This window comes from Sciurus carolinensis, chromosome 5, assembly GCF_902686445.1.
Source record: "Sciurus carolinensis chromosome 5, mSciCar1.2, whole genome shotgun sequence".
NCBI lineage: Eukaryota > Metazoa > Chordata > Mammalia > Rodentia > Sciuridae > Sciurus > Sciurus carolinensis.
In genome coordinates, this window is record NC_062217.1 from 111,843,593 (window position 1) to 111,864,921 (window position 21,329).

Here is a 21,329-nt window from a genome sequence, read left to right on the forward strand (position 1 = left end):
TAAGTAGACAGAAATTCCTCTTAATGCCCAGCCTGGTGGTACACTCCTCTAATCCCAGCAACTTGGGAGACTGAAGCAGGAAGATCCCAAGTTCAAGACCAACCTCAGCAATTTAGTGAGGTCCTAAGCAACTTGGTGAGAACCAAAGTGGAGGGGATGGGGGGGTGGGGGGGCAGTGGTTACTGGGGAATATGGCTCAGTGGTAAAGTGCCCCTGGGTTCAAGTCCCAGTACCACAAAAATATGATGATGATGATGTCTATACCTAAAACCTTTGCTCTCTCTTGTCTTTTCACTGGTGACATTTCAACATGTAGGCCAAGAGCCTGAGAAATTCTTCTCATGTTAAATATTTAGAAAAACATACCTGTGAATACAAAGTGCCATGTATATCAACTTAGACTAAACAGATTGACAAGTGTTTATAGAGATGACTAAAAGCTTCTGATCTGTTGTCATCTTGTAATTTAAGATATATATGATCTGAAAAATACCATTAGTGATTTCTCATTTTCACCTTACTCCTATAGTTTCCTCTGTTGCTTAGATACCTTCACCTGCTATTTCTCTGATGGTCTATATTCCATAAGGTGATTTCAGAAATATATCCAGTCTTCATCTCTCTCTTTCCATATGCACTTCATTAGGAATTTCCTAATTGTCTTTTGGGAATCATACAGAATTTGAGGTGGGTGCCACTGTCCCTGGCTATAATTTGTTTTTTTGTTTTTTCAGTAATTTTAGTTATTGATTTGTTTTGAAGTACTGAGGACTGAACCCAACCCAGAGCCTCACACATGCTAGGCAAGTGCTCTACCACAGAGCTACATCCTCACCCCTCCCGCTATAATTTGTATCTTAAATGTCCCCAATGCACCATGTGTAAAGGCTTAAACACTAGCTTAGGGAGGTGGAGGAAACTTTAAGAGGTGGGGGCCATAAGGTCACCCCCCCCTTAGGTGCCAACATGGCCGAGCTTCTCTTCCTGATTTTACTCCTCATAACTTCTTCCCACCTGCGCGAACTTGCACCCAATTGACTCTTGACACCCCGCCCAGACCCGTAGCAACAAGGCTCACCCAATCAACCATCACCCTGTCCCCCAGCAACAAGGCTCTCCCAATCAACTCTCACCCCATTTCATGCCCCAACCAATCAGCCTCTTCCCGGCCCTATGTAAGTGTGTGCATTTTTAAAATAAAACAGAACTTCTCCAGTGATTTGCTTTGACTGTGGCTCCGTGTGCTTCTTTCAGGGGCTAGACAGAAGTGGTGTGGAGTGGGACTTGGGGGCATTCCCTTGAAGGGGACAGTGCCCCTCTTCCTCTTTTGCACCTTTTGTACAAGAAGAGAAACTTTTCTTTGCCTCCCACTCACACCATGGTGTGCAGGCACAGACCCAAACAAACTGGGCCAGTGGCATCCAATCATTTACTGAAAACTCACAAACTCTGAGCCAAAATAAACCTTTTCTTTTGTAAGTTGATTATCTCAGGTGTTTTGTGACCAGCAATGAAAAGTACTTTTGGTCTGTAATTACTAAGGGTTAAAAAGTACAACACTTGCTGTCACCAGTGGCAAAAGCGTCAGCATACTTATAATCTACTTTTTACAACAATTATATGTAGTAGCAAGCTTTAAATAATATAAGTTCCCGCAAGGTCAAAGGACATATTTTCAGATGAATCTACCCTACTTGTTGATCCGCGTATGATTGAGCATGGTCTCACCAACACATGTCCTTTAGAAGTTGGAGCCACTGGATCGATTTTTGTCACTGTCCACTGACATTCTGACATTTCACAATATTAGGCCTATGATTCCTCTTTTAAAGTCAAGTAAACTTAATTATAAATTATAGTTTTTTAAGAAAAGGAATCTATGCTGTTGTACTTCAAAATTTTAAAACTGTAAAATCATTTCACCACTCTCGTGATATAGATATATTTATTTTATATCTACAATTCTATAAGTATTTTCTGTAATATGAAATAGCCGTGTAAGCTATTATTACAAAAATATTGTAACACAATATTATAATATAATAGCTATTTGATATATAATTAATTAATAATTAATAATTTTAGTACACTATGAATTCATTTGTGGTGGCCTTAATAGATTGTCTCAAGGTCAAGATAGGACTAAGCCACCTCTATGTTTCTGTCTCCATGTTTCAGTATTAAATCCTGAAGGGGGAAAAAAAAAAGATGCAAAAAACAAATTGTCTGTTAAGGTTTATATTAAATGCTATAAGTTGGGCACAGTGACACACTTCTATAATCTCAGTGACTCAGGAGGATGAGGCAGGAGAATCCCAAGTTTAAACCAGCCTCATCAACTTAGCAAGGCCATAAGCAATTTAGTGAGAACCTATCTCACTAAGATTAAAACAATTAAAATTAAAAAAACAAAGGGGGTTGGGGATGGTTGGGGATGTAGTTTAATGGTTAAGCATTCCTGAGTTCAATCCCATACACACACCACCACACACACACACACACACACAAATTAGTGCTATCAGAGCTGGGAATGGGGCTCAGTTTAATGTACTTACCAGGCATGCGTGATGCTCTGGGTTTGTTCCCCAGCACTGCCAAAGATGGTGGCAAATCTGTATCCTAGCTACTCAGGAGGCTAAGACAGGAGGATTACAAATTCAAGGCTAGCCCCTGCAACTTAATGAGACCCCACATCAAACAAACAAACAAACAAACAACAAAAAATGTAACTAAGGAATGAAGCCAAGTAAGAAAGGCTTCTGTGTATAATTCCATTTGTACAAAATGTAGAGAACAGGCAAATCTGTAGAGACAGAAGTAGATTAGTGGCTTACTGTGACTAGGAAGTTTGGAGCAGAAGAGGAGAAATACTAATGATTAGGATATTTCTTTTGGATGTGATGAAATGCTTGAAAATGAATTATGGTGATAGCAGCACTTCTATGAATATACTAAACTCCACCAAACTGTACACTTTAAATAGGTGAATTGTATGGTACATAAACTGTAATTTAATAAAGCTATTATTTACAAAATGAAGGTAGACCCCAACTGGGCACATTTGTCAAAATGTATTATATTGATGATTGTTTGATTCTATTGTATGTAAATTATGTTTCATAATTTACATGTTTTTAAAAGAAAAAAAATAATGCTATGAATACACAGGGTTACAATGACCATATATTTGGCCTGATTTGGAGATAAAATCAACTGCATTTGTGAGGCACTCATAGGCGGTGGCCCTTCTCCCACCCATGTCTATCTACACCCCCACTAACAGACACACCCAGGTTTTTAACCTAGAAACAGGTTTGTACAAAGGCAATAAAATCAGGAGATTGGGTGTTGCTTATTCCTCTGGCATCGTAGCTCCTCAAAGGACAATGAGCAAAGCTTCTCAGGCAGTCATGACTAAACATCATAAAAGAATCAAAGCAATTAAAACAGCATAAATCCCAGATTTCTGAAGTAAACGCCGGAGACCTTTGACTGCTTTATGTACACATGGAAAAAATAATTGAAGGAAAATCATCTAACTCAAGTTAGCAACATCCTTCCATGACAGTCTCCCTTATTCCCCTGAGAACTTCCATGTAGATAAGGTAAGAGAGTGGAAGAGGGGAAGCGTGGTTAATATCTGGTTCCAGAGTGACAGGAAGTGAGTAATGTTTAAGATCATGGGTTTATTTTTAAATGAAAAATCTGCATTCTATTCAGTCTGTGCTATGTACCAGGTGATATTGAGCTAATTACTTAATGGCTCTGAGCCAGTTTTCTCATTTGTAAATGGTATAATACTGGATTAAAAATGTAAAGCTCTGTGACTATCATACAGTAAATGCTTAATAAATATCAGCTATTAAATGAATAATCTTAAGGAATTTCTAATAATCTCATACCCACTTACTAAGGAATAGTAGTTACCAGATACTCACCCCTTGTTCTAGCGTACCTGTTATGGAGCATTAGAAATCTAGGGTTTTTAGCTGAGCTTGGTGGACACAAGCCTATAATCTCATTACTAGAAGCGGAGGCCAGAAGATCACAACTTCAAGGCCAGCCTGGGCAATTTAGTGAGACTCATCTTAAAACAAACAGAAATAAAAAGAGCTAGAGCTTTAGATCAGTGCTTGAGTGCCCAGAATGTACAGGCCCTGGGTTTGACCCCTATAACACAAAAGGCAGGACATCAATCTAGAGCTTTTTAAGATTTTTTCATCTATATGTCTTGATATTTAGAACATTTGAACAAATATTCTGAACATTGGAGACTGCAATAATTCAAAGTGGTGTTTACTACAGAATAAGTGTCCTTAATTCAAAAATTCAATAACTGAAATGTTCCAAAATCTGAATCTGTTTTGGTGGCAACATAATGTCACAAGTGGAAAATTTCACACCTGACCCATTGCAGTCAAAATACAGGTGCATTAAAAACATTTTAGGGTATTACCTTCAGACCATGTAGACATAAAGCAGAAAGAAATTTTATGTGTAGACTTGAGTCCTATTGCCAAGATATCTCATTATGCATATGCAAATACTACAAAATCCAAAACTCTGAAACACTTCTGGTCCCAAGCATTTTGGATAAGGGATCTGTTAGGATTTGGCTTCCCTTTAGTTTGGGGTTCAAGGAGTAATTTAGTGTGTTTGAAATTTTAGAATCTGAACTCTGTGTGTGTGTGTGTGTGTGTGTGTGTGTGTGCGCGCGCGCGCTACATTCCAGCCCTTTTTATTTTCTTATTTTGAGACAGGTTCTCACTCTGGTGCCCAGGCTGACCTTGTTCCTCTTGCCTCAGCCTCCCAAGTAGCTGGAATCATAGAGTTATGCCACCTCTCCTGCAGATCTGTTCATTATTAAAAAGACACTCTGTGGTCCTAACCCAGGTCATCCACACTGACAAGCTGAGAAACTTCACCAAACCACAGTGATTCTCGACCTGTCTGGAATCCTCTGGAGAAATTATACAAACCTGATGCCAGATCCCAGCACCAGGCTGCTCCAGGGTGGTGCCTACCTTCCCACTTCCTTCGGAAGCTTGCCAGGAGAGTCTGTCTGATGTGCGGGCAGGGGTGAGAATCACTGCCGTATAGAATGGAAGAACAACTGTCCCCTCTTCTTACTCAGTGGGGGAAGGTCTCAGGCAAAAGGGAAAAAGGATAAGAGGCAGCTGTGGGCCAGAGGGGGACTGGAGCAAGTGTAAACTCTCATGCTGTCTTAGTCATTCAGGGTGCTCTAACAAAATACCACAAGCCGGGGTTTTAGAACAACAGAATTGCATTGCTCACAGGTCTTGGGAATTGGAAATCCAAGATCAAGGTAGGAACATTATCTGGTGATGGATGGTTCACTTTCTGGTTCATAAATGGTGCCTCTCACTGTGTCCTCATATGGTTCAAGGGGTATGGGTATTTTCCTCCTTAAGGACACAAATCCTATTCATGAAGCCTCCACCCTATGCACCTAATCATTTCCTAAAGGCCCTACCTCCTGACACCTTCACCTTAGGGAGTAGGATCTCAATATGAGTCTGTGATGAGGAGCATTAATACCCAGACCACAGAATACCCTGAGCCCACCCACTGCAGTAGCCAGAGGCAGTTGTTCTTCTAACTACACCATGTTTCTCTGACAAGGGCACAGCTTATTTATCTCACCACTCACCAATCTTACTTCATCTTCATATCTGGGTTTCAAATAGAAATGAAAACAAAATTCTTACGGAGACTGTTACAGAGCAAAGGCCTGCCAGGAAGCTGAAGCAGTAACAGACGTCCTTCCTCACCCTGATTCTTATGATCATGATGGAGAATTTTTTTCAGACATGTCATGAGGTTACTGAAGAGAAAGGAAAAGGGACATTCTCAAGGGATAGTAGACTTTCTCAGAGAGAAGGACAGAGTACCCCTCCTGCTATCCAGTTTTATTGGGGGTCTCAGGAAAGTTTCCAGAGAGTCCCACCCAGATCCACCTCTTGACTTTTGACTGACAGCATAGGAACTGCACAGACCACCTCTAGAGAGGAGGGCGTGGTGCTCACAGAACTGGAGTTAAGGAAAGTGAGTACCCCCGTTCTTGCCTCCATTCCCTGCCCCACATTTAATTGGTTTGTTACCCTTTGAATAGCCCCCAGAAAACATTCTTGGTGAGGGTCTTAATATGTTGGTTGTGAGGGTAATTGTGGGTTGAGACCTACCTTCTGTGATAAAAAAGGATCCAGGCCACCTGGAAAGGTACAACCTGATCTTGAAACAATAATTTTCCTTAAAGGGATGCAATTACCAGTGCGGGAGATTTTCACAGACCAGACACCCACATTCCCTGCACTTGTCTGTTAAATAAAGCTTCTTGTGGTTTTCCGTTGCTCCTCTTTGTCCTTTCTCTGCTCACCCATTCATGACTGACTTGCCCACCTAACAGAAAGGATGACCATGAAAAAAGGTGTTTTCTTGATTTTCTATAAAATTTTGGGGAAAATGCAGGCAAATAATGCCAGTGATGAAAAAATTTAAAAGATAAATATATTTGTTTATTAGCAGATTTGCAAAGGGTTTTTTTAATGAAAATTGGAGAAAGTGGTATAAGACAGTGTATCAAACGGCTCCTTAAAAAGACCCCTAACATGCCATTGAGCCTGGGTGAATTGTGTCATTGCAGAAAAGTAAGCACTTCCTCCAAAGAATCAAACTTTGGCAGAACAAGAGAGAAGAACACTGGACCTTCTCAGGAGAACATGGCTTTTTTTTCCAAGCACAATGGATCAGAGAGCGAGAAGAGAAACATGAACAGTCACCTGCTCCCTTTTACTTGTTCCATTTGGCTCTGTCCCCACTGGTGGTGACAACGTTATTAACTCCGAATTTTGGAGTGGCAAATCCCCAAAATCTGTTGGCTGGTCTCTGGTTAGAGAATAAACCTAGCTCCACGCCTGCAGCTCCAGAGAGAGCCAGCACACACCATTGCCAGCCAGATGAAAGTCTTTTCCAGTCTTTCTTATTGTCCCCAAAGGCCAAACATGGACTCAACATCCCACAGTCCATCCTTCTGCTGTCTGGCAATCAAGGAAAGACCCAAGAATCTCAGGGCAACCAGTGTCAAGATACTCACCCCTACTCTCTTGGTCCACACCACATTCCACAGTCAGCCTCTGAAGTCCCCAGCACAGCAGTTATGGGATTGTCAGGGAAAACCCTGAGAAGATTCTAACTATGATGATGGTGTTGCTGAGGAGGAGGATAATTATAATAAGGCAGTCAACGTGGTAGTCACCTATTAATTTGTTCACAGTAGCAAAACCATCTCTCAATTTAGGAAAGGCTGGGAAGCTGTGATCTTTTGGTAACCGGGTCATGTGGTTACAAGAAAGGCTGACAGGATTTCCACCTTTCTCTTACTTTGATATCTATAGTTTTGCACAAGTACACAACCAGACATATCTATGAATATGTAGAAATATAATTCTAGAAAATGCAGTGTAAGAAATGGGAGCACAGGTTGGGGACCCAGATAAACCAAGTGCACTTCCCAGCTCTGGTATGAGGCAGGAGCGTCACCTTCAGCAGGTCAATTATATCTCTGCCTCTCACTTGCTTCATGTATCTAGTAGGGGAATGATAGGATTTACCTCATCATCTGTTGCAGTGATTATGTGAAATAATTTATGTAAAGTACTTAGCATGGTGCCTGCATACAATAATCTAACATAAATCATTATTTCTTACACCTTTAAACCTAATCAATTTACAAAATGACTTAAACAAATGCTGGTACAGCTCCCCCTAAAATCTGAAAATACTGAGCCTATAAAAAATCTGGCCAGAATGTCCTTGGACACCCCTCCTTCCCTGACACAACAGAACATCTTCTATTAGACAACTGGTTCTAGATTTCACTATCTCACATTCAGCGGCACTGAAAACACACCAACACACACATTACTACACTCCCCCAAATATGCAAATGAATATGTTCAATCTCCCTTGGCATAATTTCTTAACAGAAAGAAGAAAAGTCAACAAATGAGAAGAATGCAGTCTCACTGAGGAAAGACCACAATGACAGTGGCTACTTGCAGATCACCAAGAACCCTCAGGTCACAACAGCTGGGAAAAGTTTTTAAAAAGGTGGGGGGGGGGGGGACTGAAGTCCAAACAAGGTTTGCTTCATATCCTTCCATTCATTTCCTTCCTCCTGACTCCCTCCTACCCTTTTCCTTCTTTCCTCCCACTTTCTTCTTCCTTCTTTCCCTCCTTCCCACCATCCTTCTCTCCCTCCCTCCCTCCTACTCTCCTGCCTTCCCTCCCTTCCCTCTTTCCTTCCCTCTCTCTTCCTCCCTCCCTCTCTGCTCCCTTCCTTCCTTCCTTTTCTCCTCAGTTCAGGAAGCCCCATGGCTCGTGAACATCCCTCTTCCAGACCCTGCTGAACAGTTACAGGATGCTTATGATAGGAAGCAGGGTAGACAATGGGAGTGGGCATGAAGTTCAGGGATAAGTCACACTGGGCCTGACACAGCCACCAACGCTGACCTGCCACATGCTTTCTCTTAAAAAGTTCCTTACCTAAGGCCTGTTCTCTGACTTTAGTTCAACAGGATAAGTTACATTCTGGCAAAAAAAATCTGTGTCCATAGAGCTATATCTCTCAAGCCTCTCTGATAGTAAGATTCCTCCCCCGCTGATAAGAACAAAAGTTATCTTGAAGGTGGGACTTTTACAACTCTTATCAAGCCCACCTACCATAAAATCTATAAAACAAGTTCCAGTTAGAACTAGTTAGTGCAAACCAAGGTGACTGAGAATTGTCTTTACATCTTTAGCATATGATTTTAATCCCACCTCCTCCATGGTTTGCTTGGGCATGCATGGGTAAAAACAAGTGCCGCAAGAACTTAAAAATTTAATGCAATCTTACTGTAAGTCAAAAGTTGAGAGGTTTGTACCTGAGCAGGACTTCTATAAATTCCCCTAAGACCACCAATAATAGGAAGCATGCAGGGTGTTGTGGCATAAATCTGTAATCCCAGTGATTCTGAAGGCTGAGGCAGCAGATGGCAAATTCAAGTCCAACTTGGGCAACTCAAAGAGATCCTGTCTCAAAACAAAATTTCAAAAATGGTCTGAGGAGCTAACTTAGTGGTTAAGTGCCTGGGCTAAATCCCCAGTAAAACACACACACACACACACACACACACACACACACACACTCCTAGGAAACAAAGGGGCAACAGCATGTCTCCCTCCTCTTAGAGAGGGCCCACTCTCTCCCTCCCTCTCGAGAGTGCTTTCATGCTGTTTTTACTACATTTCATGCCTTGCCTGACATTTTCTCCTGCAAAAACACAGGAGGCAAAAAACAACACAATCCCCAGACTACCACTGATAACACTTGTTGGTAAAATGAGGATGAGAATTAATCTTCAAAACTGACAAAAGCTACAAGTGCCTTTAAAATCAACTGCTCTGTCTCTTAAGCATTCAAGTTTGTCATTACATTCTTCATGCCACAGCTTTCCTCTCTTTACCCAGTTCAAAGAGACCCTTTCTTCTTCCAAAGATGTTCAGGATCTATCTTTCTTTTCAAACCAGTTCTAAAAAACAGGTGGCAACTCACTGTATATCAAAAAGGAAATAAAGGACTCCATTCCTCGGTTGCAGCTCCACATGAACATGTTTCTCTTTAACTATCAAGATCTACACTGGAGCTGGGCATGGTGGCTCACAGCTGTAACCCAGTGCTTTGGGAGGCTGAGGCAGGCAGGAGGTTCTCAAGTTTGAGGTCAGCCTCAGCAACTTAGTAAGACCCTGTCAAAAAATAAAGGGGAAAAAATGCTCTGCGGTTCAATTCGCCATACTACCAAAAAGAAAAAAGAAAAGTCTGTACTAGCTGTAGGGAATTTCAAACATGGCTGTGAAACATTAGGCCCAGTGCTTGGAATAAAGATTTAGTAAATGTTATATGTAGAGACATGCCTGCAGTTATTTGGGGAGGAGGCCACGCCTGGGAGGACGCGCCCACCTGCTGTGTCGCCTCCTCCCCCGCCCTTAAGCACGCGCCCCCGGGGTGCGCTTGTGCAGCAGCCCCAGCAACCTCGTGCATGAGGCGTCTGGCGAGGGAGCACGCGGAGCCTACGCGGAAAGGAAAACTCCTGGAAGTTGCGGGAGCAAGGAGGAGCCCTTGAAGGCTGCGCGCCCTCAGGCGGGTTGGTCGGGGCTCCCACGTGCAGCAGCCCAGCGCTCATGGTCCTGAGCAAAGGGCCTTGGCTGCTGGCCGCTGCTGGCGAGCCTGGAGGCCACGGGGGAGAGCAGCATGCTGTTGGAGGCGAGTGACAGGGGCCTCACGGTGGCCACGCTGGGCGGAGCTGGTGTTGGCACCAAGGCGTCTACTTGGGGAGAGAGGCAAGAAAGGAAGCAAGCAAGGAAGCATCACTAAAGAAAAATAAAGAAGTTGTTCATTCCCAGTCCGCCTCTGATTCTTTCCCGCGATTTAGTTGCTGCAGGCGGCAACAGTTATATGTTATTACTGTAGTTGCATTTTTTTGTACCAGGAGTTGAATCCAGGGGTGCTTAACCACTAAGCCATATCCCCAGCCCTTTTTTATGTTTTATATTGAGACAGAGTCTCACTAAGTTCCTTAGGGCCTCTCTAAGTTGCTGAGGCTGGTTTTGAACTTGTGATCCCTGCCTCAGCTTCTCAAGCCACTGGGTCTCTAGTTGCAACTTTTAAAGGTTTTCATAGGAAAACGTGAAAGAATACTCTATTTGCCTCCACTTCAACTCAGTGTTTTGTGGTTTCTGATGCATCCAACCAAGGAAAATGTCCTGGCTATGGTGTTCCCCCACACCTTAGTGCAGCCTGCTCAGGCCTAACACTATTTACTTACACCTCTTCTTTGCACAAAACCAAATAAGCCCAAAAGAATCAAAACTTCCCCATAGCTTTTGTAAGCCCACTCACATGTGACCGTCTCAAGTTCTAACTCCCTGCATGATCCCAGACATGCAAAACAAGAAGTTTGACAACTCCACCCTCAGCCCTGACCTCTCTTCAGAATTCCAGATCCATATTTCCAGCCAATTTCTTGCCATTGTCTATGTCAAGATCTCAGATCTCACCTGGATGTTCTCAGGACCCTCACACTCAACATGTCCATTATTCCTCTTCCTGAATTCCATCCAGAAACCAACATCACCTAATTCCATCAGCTCAAGCACAAAGCCTGGTGTTCATCGCGTCCCAGCTCCTCCTTACCCAGCATCCCAGGGTCCTTCAGACAATGACTCTGCAACCACACTCTTCCTCTCCATCTCCTCCACAGATCCTTGTCCTGTCACAACCACCTTCTTACTGATGGGTCCTCTGCTTACACTCTCTCCCTGCTGCAGTTCATCTGCCCAGCTGCTACCAGACTCATCCTTCCAAACCACAGTCATCAGATCACCTTAATTTTGCTTCCAACTTTTCAAATCCTCCCATTGTTCCTCAGTACCCACTATTTACCTGTGAGCAGAGTAGAGGTTTGAAAAAAAAAAATGTTTTAATCACATTTAATGCTTAAAAGCACACTAGGAAATCATTAATGATCATTTTGGCCCTCAGGAAGCTTATAGTTTCCTTCACTGTAACTGTAATGTTAATGTTATCAAAATTATAAGTAAAAATAGAAAAGATTAATAAGTTTCATGTTTTGTCCACATTACATTATATATATTTACCTTTAACACCCAGAGACGCTGGGGGGCAGTGGTGAACATATGTAATTGCAGAAACTCTGGAGGGTGACAAGATGAGCCCAGACTCAGCAACTTAGCAAGACCCTGTCTCAAAATAAAACTCAGGGCCTCATAGATGCTAGACTAAGTGAGGGCTCTACCACTGAGCTACAACTCCAGCCATGATGAAGATGTGAACACCATAAGTCAATACAAACACACTTTGTCCAAGTGGAAACCAAAATCAATTTCTTAGTAGTTGTTATTTCACATTGAGGCAGGAAGGAAAATGTTTAGAAAAATAGCTCTGGGTCCTAGAATTAAACCACACTATTGCACCTGAAAGGGATAATTAACACAAGTAATTAACTGGGGGAACCTCTAACTTCTATCAACAGCACGACCATGGGAAAAGGATATCCTTTGACCTTCAAGGCCTTGTAGATGGTCACATCTGGGCTTGCCAAAGAGTTCCTCCAAAGCTGTTACCCTCAGGATACAGGGAGCAAGATGATGTGTTTCAGCAAAAGGGCAAGATGGGCTGGAGAAAAGGGGATTTGGTCTAGGGTCATAGAAGCTGGAGCCAGAAGGGACCCTGGAAATCGTCTAATCACACACTGGCAACACTAAGGCCAAATCTAGTCTTTAGGTGTGTGTGTGTGTGTGTGTGTGTTTGTGTGTGTGTATGTGATATTGTGTGTGTGTTCACCTGCTCAGTGCTATTACTTTTGTTTTTGTTTTTAGTGAATTTGAATGAATTGTCAATGTTTTAAAACCGAAAGATTTCAGTCCAGGTTGGAGGTGCTTGCCTACAGTCCCAGCATTTGGGAGGCTGCGGTAAGAGGACTGTTTAACCCAGAGTTTGAGGTCAGGCTGGGCCTCATCCCATATCCTCTCTCTTCCCAAAGAGTTTAAGAGGGTTTTTTGATTGGATCATGAAGTACAGGTCATAAAGAGTTTTAAGGTTTATTAAGATAGTGAAAAATATACCCTGATTAAATGTATAGAGGGAAAGTAATCAGAATAATGGGCGTGAGGATGCAAAGAAAAACCAGAAGAATACTTCTGTGGTACCAGGTTCAAATTCCAACTATTATTAATAAAAATTATCATTCACATAAGAAGATCTACAAGCAATCAACAGATATATGAAAAAAATGTTCAACATCTCTAGTAATAAGACAAATACAAATCAAAACTACCCTAAGATTCCATCTCACCCCAATTAGAATTGCGATTATCAAGAACACAAGCAACAATAGGTGTTGGCGAGGATGTGGGGAAAAAGTACACTCATACATTGCTGGTGGGGTTGCAAATTAGTGCAGCCACTCTGGAAAGCAGTATGGAGATTCCTCAGAAAGCTTGGAATGGAACCACCATTTGATCCAGCTATCCCACTCCTCGGCCTATACCCAAAGGACTTAAAATCAGACTACTACAGAGATACAGCCACATCAATGTTCCTAGCTGCTCAATTCACAATAGCCAGATTGTGGAACCAACCTAGATGTCCTTCAATTGATGAATGGATAAAGAAACTGTGGTATATATATACAATGGAATATTACTCGCCATAAAGAATTATAAAATTGTGGCATTTGCAGGCAAATGGATGAAATTGGAGAATATCATGCTAAGTGAGATAAGCCAATCTCAAAAAACCAAAGGACAAATGATATCGCTGATAAGCGGATGATGACACATAATGGGGCGTGGGAGGGGTTAGTGTTAGGGTTAGGGTTAGGGTTAGGGAGGGGGGCAAGAATGGAGGAAGGAAGGACTGTACAGAGGGAAAAGAGGGGAGAGAGGGGAGGGGGGAAGGGAAAAAATAACAAAATGATCAAACAACATTACCCTATGTAAATTTATGATTACACAAATGGTATGCCTTTACTCCATGTACAGAGAATGTATCCCATTGTTTACAATAAAAAAAAAGAAAAAAATTATCATGTATGACGCCCTCCTTATATGACCGCACAATAGTTCAAAGAACCGGCTCTGAAAAACAGATCAGTTAGTGAGACCCATCTCAAAAAAAATGAAAAAAAAAGGAAGATTTCTCACAAAAAATATGAATTTCTTAATTCAGTCAAAAATCAGTATAGTTACACTGGGCTCTGATTTTTTATATAACAATTAATTGGACCTGAGTAACTTTGGCCCTTACTGGATGAGGCATAGTCTCTCCAGTTCCTCCTAATCCTTAACATGTCCCTGACAAAGGGCCAAGACTGATTTGCATTTGGAGTTTGGCCTGTGCTACCTCCCACCTCCCTATTGGCTCCATCCCCAGTCTCCTGTGCTTATTGATGATACCTTTCTTACCTGGGTGAACCTCGTGAACTTTCCACCGTGGATCGTATTCAACCCCTGGATATACACAACAAAACTGAGGTTTAGAGATGCCACCTGGCAGGAGAGACCAGTACCAACACCTCTTATTCACCATATGGTGAATGGTCATCTATTTCTAAGTCCTGCGCCCAAACTCAGATGAGAAGGCAGCAGGATTTGTAAACTATTCAGAGTCTGAGAACAGATGGAAAGCTCTAGAATTTCAACAGAGTTAAACATAAGAAAATTGAGGGCTAGACCTGCACGTGCAGGTGGGCATCATCATCTACCACGTCCCAATTTCTTGCTCTCTGTGCTGCAGATCCTTGTTACAGCTTATCTGTCTTCCATACAACCCTACCCAAAGCTTGGCCAAGGAGTGGTGTTCTGGTGCAGAAATCCATGATGATGCTATGAACCCTGAAGTCCTCTTCTGCTTCATATAAATTTATACATGATCATGTGGGGTCTGATCTGTTGTCTCAATGCACACTTTAGTATGCCATGTACAACTAGTATGTTTGCTGTATAACCTTCAAAATTAAAAAAAAACCCATCAAGACACATAATGATGTGTATGGCATGCTGAGATAGAAAGATATCTGGCACATTGGGGGAATAATGAGAATACTGGAAGTTCATACTCTCCAGAGAATCTGTCTGATTTACTCCTCATATTTGCCACCTTCCCACATTCTGTGTCTACCTCAAAGAGTTCACTTATTTTGAGTGGGTTATTACCCAAGTACAAGATCATATAATTTTTTTCGGCACTAAAGACTGAATGAAGTCAGGGACATGCTACCACTGAGTACATCCCCAGCCCTTTTACATTTTTTTTTTTAATTTTTAGACACAGTCTTGCCTAAGTTCCCAAGACTGTCCTTGAACTTGTGGTCCTCCTGCCTCAGTCTCCCAAGTCAGATCATGTAATAGTTTTAAGGAGTATTAAGATGTTGAAAAAATGCCCCATTATTAAATGTGTAAAGGGAAATTGATCTGAATGATGGGAATGAGGATGCCAAGAAAAACACAGAGGAATACTCCTGCAGGTACCAGGCCCAATTTCTAACTACTATTAATAAAAGTTACCATGTATGATGTCCTTATTAGTGCTAGCACAACAGTTCAAAGGATCAGCACTGGAAGCAGATGGCTTGGGTTCAAATTCTGCTGCTACCACTTACTTGGTTGAGTTGCCTTATCAAAATTCTCAGTCTAAAGTCAAAATAATGCCTCCCTAGGTAACAGATACGTGGCTCCCATGACATAACATGATTAATAAACAATATTACTATTAACAATTGAAACAGATAAAAGAAAGTGGCTTTACTCTGTATGTTGGCCCAGGAAAGTAGATGTTTCCCTATCTAAAATATGAACTACCATAAGATTGCCAACTTGGCGGGAAGCATTGTTAGATATGAAGAAAGTTTTGAAGGCTATTTGGAATATATTACTTTTTATGGTAATAGTGATAGGAAGCAAACATAACTAAGATTTTAACTGTTTGCCTATTTTAGGGTAAACTCACAAAACTGAATTTAAAGTAAAAAAGTGTAGTAAAGAGTGCTGAAATTGTAGGTATGAATATAATAATACTCAGTCACATTTTAATTTCTTAACATGACTTTCCATGTTCTCCATACTCTACACCTATTCTACCTGCCAGCATTATCCATCTTAAATTCTGCCCACTTCAAACTGCTCGGCTTCCTTGGAACACACCAGACCTTCCATAGATCTGTACCACTCTCATTTCAGTAGCCTCCTTCCCAACAGGGAGCTCCCTTCCTCTTCAAGTCCCAGCTGAAATGCTGCAGCCACCACAAAACTTTTCTCAGTTCTTAATGCACTTCTCTTTTTCTTTGTCATTCAACAGTAGACCATTGGTGTTCTGTCATATGACTCCATTCACACTATCTTGTATTGTCAATGTTTATAAACATGCCTATCTTTCCCATTAGCCTTGTGTCATCAAAGGAAGGGATCATGCCTTCTCTTAAACTCAATTTTAAGCTAGAGTTCAAACCCTTTATCCACAGAGAATACATTGGTGTCCAGGAAAAAAGAATCCCAAATAAAACATCAACTAGCTCAAAATAGATGTGTTTTGGCAATCCTTAATTAAAAGTGAACCCATAACAAGGGAGGGGAGGAAGGGAAGTATAGAAGTTCACTGGATTAGACAAAGAGAAATGAAGGGAAGGGAGGGGAGATGGGAATCAGAAAGACAGTAGAATGAATTGGACATAACTTTTCTATGCTCATATATGAATACACGATGGGTGTAACTCCACAACATGTACAATCACAAGAATGGGATCCTAATTGGAATAGGTTGCACTCTATGTATATGTAATATGTCAAAATACACCATACTGTCACATATATCTAAAAACAACAAATAAAAAAAATTAAAGTCATGGGACTGAGGATGTGGCTCAGTGGTAGAGCATTTACTTAGAATGCCTAAGGTCCTGAGTTATATCCCCAGTACTGGGAAGGGGGGCTTTAAGTCACTAGATGATACTTTCCTGGAAAGTTGTAGTTTCTCAAGTAAGACCTTGTTTCATTTCACCTTCCTGCAAGGCTTCGACACCCTCCTGCATTCTATGAATAAAGTTCAAAAGACAGCTCACTGTAGAAAAAAATACAAAATATTTGGGGGTTCTACATATTGGGGTGAGGAGGTAAAACTTGAAAATCTGACCACATCTAGTTGTTATTTTGTAGCTCTACAATCTGTCCAGATAAAGATTCAGACACCAACCAATGCACACCATCACCAGTTTCTCAGAGTCCCATCCAAATTCAGTAAAGATTTCCTACCATCTTGATCTCCCTCACCATACCTTTGCCCTTCCAGATACTCATTCTTTACATCTGAAGGGTTCCTGTCATTTCAGGCACCTATACAAAAAATGGAACAATTCAAGGATGATCTTAATTTGCTCAGTGGAGCCAATAGTATGAGTTGCTGCAAGATTGCGGGTTAAAGAATTTTATTATCTAATTCTACTTTCAAGAAACTTTAGGAAGAGAAAAACTTGTTTCTGGTAATAATACTAAACCTATTATCTGCATTTACATACTACTTAAAAGGATTGTAAACATGTAATGTATAATCTGTCCTTCAACTTCATTATCTTCTCTAGCTTCTTCAGTGATCTGTCTATACCAGCCTGAGAATTTTTCTTTTTGCTTTTTCAGTACTGGAGATTGAACCCAGGGTGTGTAGCTCAATGGTAGAGCACTCCCAGTCCTTTTTATTTTTTTATTCTGAGACAAGGTCTCGCTAAATTGCCTCAAGATGTAGTTCAGTGGTAGAGTGCTCACCTAGCAAGAGGAAGGCTGGGTTCAATGCTCGGTACAGCCAGTGTATTTTCTATGTATTTCCAAACTATGGTGGCCCAGGAGACTTGTCTAATGAAAGTTATATCAAGAGACTTACTGTACAGCATTAGTATAAATGCTGTTCATATTTCCTGGATGGTTTGTGTCAGATAGATCTGGCATCCCAAGAAGGGAAAGCACTGATTTTTATTTAATGGCCGAATTTAAAAAATGGTTATCATCTCTCTGCAAAGTCTCTGGGCGCTTCTGAAGCCATGGTATGTTACCACAGATAGTGCATAAGCAGCAAGTTCCCCTCGGTGGTCAGGTGGCAGAGGTGCCAGTGCCTCCCGCGGTCGTGGTGAAGGCTGGGCTCCTCCGCCGCCCAAGGTCTTTCCCTGGTGGTGCTGAACCTGGCGAATACAGGCATAATCTGCCAGCCCTGCGCTCTGCGTGCCTCTTTCCTAGCAGCCCAAGTGCAACCGGGCGCCCCTAATACTGACTCTCTCCGGGACCTGCATGAACCCTAACCTGACAAGAGGCCTAGCTGCCCTCAAGGAAATGGGGGCCCACCTGGATCCCACGCCTCTTCCGTGCTCTGCCACCAACTCCAGAAGCTATCTCTGGAGTTCCAAGACAGCACGCCGCTAGCCCCCTCCCGGGACGCCGTCCTCCCCCGCTTTTTATTTCTCTGCCTATTCCAGGTACAATGTAGCCCTCATTCCCGGGGAAATGTGCCCACCGCGGAGAAGCACTCCATCAAAGAGCCGGGTGTAAGCGATGGTCGCAAGAGCACCGCGGACACTCAGCTCCCAGCACACACCCCAAACAAGAAACCGGTTACAAGTTGACTGTCCGCGGGTGACAGCGTAGTGGTCATCTCCTTCTAATGCTCGGGGTCTATACAAGAAGTTACTTCTCGTCTCCAGGAGTCTAGATAGCAGAAACGGCCGCACACCCCTGGGACCCTCCCCGAGAGCCCTAGCCCTTTACCTGAGTACCGGCCTCGGAGGGGGCTCCGGGGCGCAGCACCCGGCGCAGGCCGGGCAGATGGTGCGGTGCGGACCGCGGCTGCGGCTCTCCCCTGCAGATCGGTACCGGGCGGCTATTTATCCCGGGACCCGGCCCCTGCCGCTGTATTGGGCAATCCGTCCCGCTACGCCTTGTCCCTGGGGCCGCCGCCCTCTGCCCCCGCCAAGCCCCGCGGCGGCGGCGGCCACATGGAGCTGGAGAGCCTGCCCTCTCCTTTGGGCTCCACCTTCTTCTTCTTTTCCTCCGCCTGCGAAGAGTTTATCCCCCGGTTTTTTCCCCCTTGTTTCTCTTCTTTGCCCGGCACCCTGGCCCAGTCTGAACGGTTGTGACTGCGCCGGTGACTGGGGGAAGGAGGAGGAGGAGATGGAGGCGGAAAAGCGTGGCGGTAGGGGCGCGCTGCGCTGCTTTCGTGGCTCCAGGCCCGGCCAGGCCAGGAGGAGGAAAGACACTGCCTGACCCCCGGGCTGGGCCCGCACAGAGCTACTAAGGCCGCAGGAGAGGTGGGCACGCCGGCCAGGCGCCCTCTCAGTGCGCGCACACGCGCGTTCCTTGGCGCCGCTGGCCCCTGCGCCCACTGTGTGCTGTAGCCCTGAGGGCTAAGGACTGTGTGCATTTATGGGGATCCCGGGTTTGGATATGAATGCAAGTCGCCCCTCTTCTCTCTGGCTTCCAAGGCCACCGGGCGTCCTGCTGGCCGGAGCTGTATACCCTACTGGCAGTGATCCCAGAGAAACCGGCACCAGAACTTTGTGAAGTCGGTGCTCCTGGGCAGTGGGAAGTAAAGATGCCAAGTGCTGTCTTTTGTGACAGCTCTGATAGAGAGGAGGGTAGGAGAGTGTCCTGCAGTGCACGGGGAGGGGGGTGGGTAGCGGGGGGGGAGGGGGGGGAGGGAGACCCTGCAGCTGAGATGGTCAGTCTGTCCAGCAGTTGATTGAACTGTACTAACAGTACCATCTTTGGCTGTTAACTGGAGCTAACGTGGATGTGGGCCGTTTTCCCGACAGAGAATCACTGTAACAAACTGGAGACAGTTCCTAGGTTCCAGTGGTTCACCAGGTGTAGGACTCCAACTCCAGTGATAGGCACTTTCTGTCTTAGTATGTGTGCGTGTGTGTGTGTGTGCTCGTGCTTTTTTTCTGGGAAGCAGCACTGCTTTTCTACTCAGTACAAAAGGGACTAGAGCCATGCACCACCTTAGTGAGAATTCCCTTTATACAATGAAGGACTTGGTTTCTGACCTGGACAAAGACTACATTTTGCAAAAAGTTGATATCAAAAATCCGGATTAAGCTGTGAAACCCTTTCTTATTTATAACAATTTCCTTAGTGATAACATCAGAAGGAGATTCCCAGAATCTTGCTTACATCACGGAGTCTACGTGAGATGAGAAAAAAAAAAAAAAAAACGTGGAGTCTGGCTGCACCTGTAATGGGTTTGTAATGGTTTTTCTTACAATACAGAAATGGTGGCAGTCATCCTTTCCCCCATATTATTCCTTTCTATTCAATTTACTGATTCCAGGTTAGGAAGAGAATGAGCAGGTATTTGTTTTTTGTTTTGTATCCTCCCTCTCTAAAGGAAGAAGAGTAGGAAAATCATTACTACAGTAAGAATTGGAAAGAGGTGGTCTCAAAATAGTTTCTGGAAGGAACAAATTAAAAGATGATGCTGTTGTTGTCAACTTTTGTCCCCAAACTGGTTCCTTTTTCTCTCTTGGAATTGTGGAACTAGTAACAAAACTGAGCTCAGTTGAGCAGTTGAGAAAGGTTTATTCTTGACCAAGAATAGGAGAAGCAGGGAGAAAGGCTCAAAGATCAGCCTCTCAATCTCTTGAGAATTAGAAAGTTAAAGATATAAAGGAAATAAGGGGTAAGGAAAATAGATGGAGATTTCTGCAAATTTAGGTGCTATCTCTTTTTCTCTCCTTTTATGATTCTTTCCGGTCATTTTCAGGACAATTGTCAATCATTAGCATGCAGAGGATTTATAATGAAGTTTGCATTTGTCTGGTGATTCCTCTAGCAGCTATTTTCAATCCCACTGGTTTCAGTTAATCCATCTGGCCCTCAGGAATCCTGTCCTCAAAGATAAGCATGACCAGGATGGACGAAGTTCAATGGTGTCCCCACTGCTATAATCCCAGTGACTCAAGAGGCTGAGGCAGAAAATTCCAAGTTCAAGGCCAGCCTGAGCAATTTAGCTGTCTCAAATAATATTTTTTAAAAGATGGGACTGAGTGCAGTGTTAAATGCCTGTCTTATCAGCAACTTAGGAGGCTGAGAACGGTGGATTGAAAGTTCAAGATGAGCCTCAGCAACTTGTGATTTCCTTAGCAACTTATTGTATCCCTGTCTCAAAATTAAAAAAAATAAATAAATAAATGAAACTAACTAAAAAAGGCTGGGGTTGTGGTAAAGTGTTCCCCAGTTCAATTTCCAGTACCAAAAAATAAAAATAAAAAATCAAACAAAACAAAAGGGAATGGGTATGTAACTCAAAGGTAGAGAGAGTTTGCCAAGCAGAGGAATAGACCCTGGAAGGACAAAGAAATTCAAGGACCTAGTAGGGGCTGCTTTCTCACATTCTATTTTTGACCTAGTTTGTAGTTACTCAAGTGTGTTCACTTTGAGATAATGTGTTAAAATGTTCACTGATAATTGGTATACTTTTCTCTATATTTTTCAATAAAAGATATTGTAGAAAGTTGTTTCTTTGATTTAAATAGATCCTAACCATCCAAACACGTCTTCCTGACCATGGTCAAACCACTCAATGTATATGAAATTCTAAGTTGGGAACACAAACCTACTTGAAAAATATTTCTTCGTCACCACCTAGTTTCTGAAATTGTCCCATCCCTGTTCTTAGCCACACCAAATTTTTTCCAGATTTCTTTTACATGTAG

At 42.9% G+C, this 21,329-nt stretch overlaps 1 protein-coding gene across 1 annotated transcript in view; it reads right to left on the reverse strand.

Annotated features, from left to right (window-relative positions):
- Slc16a9 (solute carrier family 16 member 9) overlaps positions 1 to 18,737 on the reverse strand; it is a 57,133-nt gene extending 38,396 nt beyond the window's left edge. Inside the window, 1 exon segment of the mRNA XM_047553122.1 lies at positions 18,385 to 18,737. The gene's annotated coding sequence lies outside the window, so the exon portion shown is untranslated.
- Between the last annotated feature and the right edge of the window lie 2,592 nt (positions 18,738 to 21,329).